Source organism: Vespa velutina, chromosome 16, assembly GCF_912470025.1.
Source record: "Vespa velutina chromosome 16, iVesVel2.1, whole genome shotgun sequence".
Lineage (NCBI taxonomy): Eukaryota > Metazoa > Arthropoda > Insecta > Hymenoptera > Vespidae > Vespa > Vespa velutina.
In genome coordinates, this window is record NC_062203.1 from 1,072,869 (window position 1) to 1,078,113 (window position 5,245).

Sequence of the window (5,245 nt, forward strand, 5' to 3'; positions counted from 1 at the left end):
TAATGGTGATGAGGAGATGGTTGGGGGAGAAGGAGGAGGAAGGAGGAGGCGAGGGGGGAGGGGTGGGGGACGAGGGGGAGGGAATACATTACCTCTTTCATCGCAGATTTCAAAGGACTCCATTATATGAAATTTATTTCTACATGAAAAACGTCGAAGGCAAACAACGTGTTGTAATAAAAGAAAAAGAAACAAAAAATAATAATTAATCGATAATCGTAAATCTTAATCGATTTTGACGAAAAGTATTTCACTTTAAAGGACGAATGTTTCAAACGTTCGAGAAGTCCAGTAGTCCACTTTCTCGTATTTTTAGAAAAGATTTTTTATTTTTCTTGAAAAAGAAGATCAAAAAAAAAAAAAAAAAAGAAAAAACAAGAAAAAGGAAAAAAAAAGGAGAAGAAAAGAAGAGAGGTCAATAAATGTCGGGAACTTCGCTGGATGATTTACGCGTGTAAAAAAAAAAAAAAAAAAAAAAAAGAAAAAACAAGAAAGGAAAAAAAGAGAAGGAAAGAAAAAAAAAGATCCATTTGAAAATCTAAAGAAATGAAGAGAGAAGAAAAATCGAATCCCTCATTCAAATCCGTCATCTTTAAAATAAGAACTTGTTAATAAAAATCGGTCAAGTATTACGCCTGGATTCTTTGTTGGTATAAACCATTATAAAATATAGCGATCGGTGGGAGAGGGAGGATGGAGGAGGATGGAGGAGGATGGAGGGGAGATAGCTAACAACCTTTAATGGAAAGACTTCATGGTTTATTTTGAACTTACATATGTATGTGTCTCATACATTCTAGTTTAGTATCCCGCTTTACGCACGTGCGTTAATGGATAATGTAGATACATACATACATAGGGTAGCAGAGAGTGCACGCGCGCGCGCGCACACACACACACTGATGTTATTAATCAAGAGAGAGAGAGAGAGAGAGAGAGAGAGAGAGAGAAAAAAAAGGAGAGAAAATTTATCTTACATCTTACATAGCTCGAATGGACGATTAAATAATTAGACTATCTTAAAGCAAAAGGGACATGCGCAGGTAGACTACATGGGATTCATATGGGAGCGTGGCGGAGGACGCGGGATGAGGAAGGTGGACTTATGTATGTAGTAAGTGACTCTGATACTCTCTCACATTACTCGTAGAAGTTCGTGCAAGAAGAGAGCGGGAGAGGGGGAGGGGGAAGGGTTCGCGTAGGGAGGTTATAGGAAGGGTGAACGAGGGCCACCAAGTATTAACGCTGAGTTAATTTAACCGAGTGAGAGCATCGAACTAACTAACCGCAACCGATTCGAGCTTTCTAGTTAAATTATACGTGTATATATATATATATATATGTATATATATATATATATATATATGGATATGTATGTATATACATATGTTATGATGTAGATAGATAATATATATATATATATATATATATATATATATATATATATATATATATATATATATATGAATGATAGACGACGATACGATAAAACTTTAAATCTGTATTAAAGAAAGCGATCATTTTTGTTTTGTTTTGTTTTTGTTTTTGTTTTTTTTTTCTTTTGAATTAATAAAACAATTCGATGAAACTAATGATGACAAATTAATCGCTGTAAGTAAGTTAAATTTACGAAGACGATGAGATTATCAAGAGAATTCTCGGAAGATATCTCGGACCGACCTACTCCACTTTTCTTTCGGCATAGGCCTCCGTCGCACACACTTGGACCAACTTGAAGGATTTTCTATCGAACGCGAGATCCTTTTAGAAATTCTTGAAAATCTTCCTCCTATTCTTTTTCCTTTTCTTCTTCTTCTTCTTTTTCTTCTTCTTCTTTCTCTTCTTCCTTCTCCTCCTTTTTCTCTCTTTTTTTCTTTTTCTTTTTGTTTTCATCTTCCACTTCTTCTTCTTCTTCTTCTTCTTCTTCTTCTTTTTCGTTTCCTTTTTTCTTCTTTTTTCGTCGTCGTTCGTCGAAAATAAAAGAAAAAAGAAAAGAAAGAAGTGAGAGGAACAAAGAGAGATAGAGATAGAGAGATAGATAGATAGAGAGAGAGAGAGAGAGAGAGAGAGAGAGAGAGAAAGAGAGAGAAAAGCAAAATTTAAAAACGTCGTCGTAAAGGAATAAGCAAGAAGCAACGGGGGCATATCTACATTATTTTCTTCTTTCAACGTCGTTTCAATTTTAGAGGCAGACGCTCCAAAACGAACTATCCTTACCGATACCCGAAAAAGCTTCTATTTTCGGCACGCATGGTTACCATCGGCGTTATAAGACTATTTCGAGAAAGAGAGAAAGGGAGGACGAAGCAATCTCGAGAGTTTGACCGATCGGTCATCCTCCCTCGCTCCGTTCTGACTCATTCAGAGAGAGGGAGAGAGAGAAAGAGGGAGGGAGGGAGAGAGAGAGAGAGAGAGAAAGAGAGAGAGGGAGAGAGATACACGCATGTATACGCGTATACACGCATATACATACCTAAGCAAAAAGAAAGAGAGAGAGAGAGAGAGAGAGAGAGAGAGAGATACGCACACATGTAAAAAAGTTATCCTAAAGCCTTGGAAACGTCCGAATACTTCCAACATTCCATGGAATCTTTTTCCCTTGAGTTACTCACACCATTCGAACTATCTTCTTTTCTCTCTCTCTCTCTCTCTCTCTCTCTTCCTCTCTATCTATCTATCTATCTATCTATCTATCTATCTATCTCTCTATCTTTCAATACTTTTTTCTTCTTACTTCACGCAAATAGGGATCGGGCTAGGGAAGTTCTTCGAGTATCATGGAAAACCGTACCCCAAAGGATAGAAGAGAAAAGATAGAGAGACTCATCTTCCTTTCTTCTCTCTTTCTCTTTCATTCCATCTAGCAAAGGTGGCTGCTGAGTTCTCAGCTCAGGCTGGCACCACCACACCGAGGGGAGGTCGCTGGAAAATATGATCCACCGTGTAAAAACCATATGAATAATGGGATGGCATATCGTGCATCAGTATGCCGCTGACTGTTGGCCCAGGTCAAATTGACTTGAGCGTCTCCATGGCAACAACTACTCAGACTTCCGGCTGGTCGATATCCTACCAACTTGTATTTTGCGGCGGACCTCACCTCACCCCCTTCTCTCACTCTCTCTCTCTCTCTCTCTCACACACACACACACACATACACATACACATACATATAGATAGACACAAATACATTCTCCGAGTTGCCCTCTAGAGCCCCTCCTCTTCTATATCCCTCTTCGTTCCACTCTCTTCTATTTCTCTCTCTTTCGCTCTCTCTCGCTTACTATCTCTCTCTTCAACCCTCAGTCACTCATTCGATTCCGTATCTCTGGCTCTCTCTCTCTCTCTCTCTCTCTCTCTCTCTCTCTCTCTCTCTCTTTCTCTATTTCTCTCTTTCTATTTCTCTCTCTCTCTCTCTCTCTCTCTCTCTCTCTCTCTCTCTCTCTCTCTCTCTCTCTATAGTCGAGTTCCTCCATCCCATTTCCACCCTACCTCCTTCCACAGACTCGTACTTTGCGAGCTTCTTTCTCTCTTTCGTTTCTTCTCGTTCCACCAGGCAGAGCCGGAGCAAAGGAAAAGACAGACTCCGATAACAGACGCAGAGATTCTTACCCTTCGTGTTAGGCAGACGAGATATTATATCCCGGCTATGTCATTGATACGCACTTGACTTTACTTTCTAACGGTAGCATCAACGACTGTGATTCGAATCGAGATCGAATACGTCTTATCCGCGAGACTTAACTTCTTCTTCTTCATCTTCCTCTTCTTCTTCTTCTTCTTCTTCTTCTTCTTTTTCTTCTTCTTCTTATTATTATTATTTTTTTCTTTCTTCTTATTCTTTTCTTTTGTTGGATAGTAAGTGGAACATTCGAGAAAAGGATTACAACGTTTTTGTGACACGAGAATAACGGGCTTTCGATGTTTCATCCGACAGAGAGTTACGTTCTTGAGATCCTTACAATTTCAAATATGACGTATACAAGATTAAGATGCTAAAAATCTATTTAAACGATCGTTAGATACTTTCTCGTTTTCTTTTTCTCTCCTTTCGTGGCTCGACTTCCGATGCGTTCTCGATATTCTCTCTCGATAAGTAGATTTCAAGGTCACGCGAGGCTCATTAAATGCCATACCATGCAACGTGCCGCGTCTGCTCGTTCGCCATGTCCGCGTGACATCGTTAATGAAAAAGAAAATAAACAAAAAGAAAAAAAAGAAAAAGGAAAGACAACAAAAATATAGAAGAAAAGAAAAGAAAAGAAATAGACAAAAAAGAGAAAGAGAGAGAGAGAGAGAGACAGAGAGAAATAAAAAAAAAAAGACAAAAAAGGGAACGCGATATTAGTATTAACTGGGAAATGAAAATTTTACGTTTGATGCATCCTATGAAACTCGAGAAGGCGTTGTACTTTTCACTGGCAAATATGATATCTTAATACCACAAACGATTTCTTTTCTCATTCTCGTACGTTAGATGAAGTAATAGAAATTCATGATCTTTTCTCTAGGTGAAACTTTCGAGAACGTCAATGCGTCCCGATTTTCTTAATATATCTTATAGATCCGTAACGGGACATTGTTGTTGTAATATTGCTTAATAATTATCTGTATTAAATTATTAATCAATGTGTAATTAATTAAACGAATCTAATAATAATAAATACGGCCGATACAAAAATTTGGCGAAAATGTTATATATTTTTTTTCCTTTTTTTTTTTTTTTTTTTTTTTTTTTTTTTTTTTTTTTTTTTTTTTTTACAGAGAAACGCTTTCTTAATTCAAATGAACGATCAACGGAAGTGCGTAATGACGAATAATTTTCATGAATTTCACTGGGCGTGTAACTCTTCGATAATACATTCTTAATTGGTGCAACGCGACGAGGTGGACCGGTGCATAAAGAGAACAGGCCATTTATCATATTCTCGCTTTCTTGTATATGTAAGAGACTCGCCGATGTATTATATACTACTCGCTATTTAAACCCTTCCTACGGTTTAACTCGTGTCGTCCTATGAACATATGATGTTATACGTAAGTATACTCGGGAAAGCTGAACACATTATCATCGATCTCACATGCCAAACAATATTATATATCTATTATATAATGATATCCCATTTCGAAAAGTTTTTTTTTTTTATAATTCATTTTTCTTATCGTTTTGTTGTTTTTTTCTTTTTTTCTTTTTTACGTTGTACGATAAAGACAATTCGTTATACGATAATCGCTAAAAGGACTA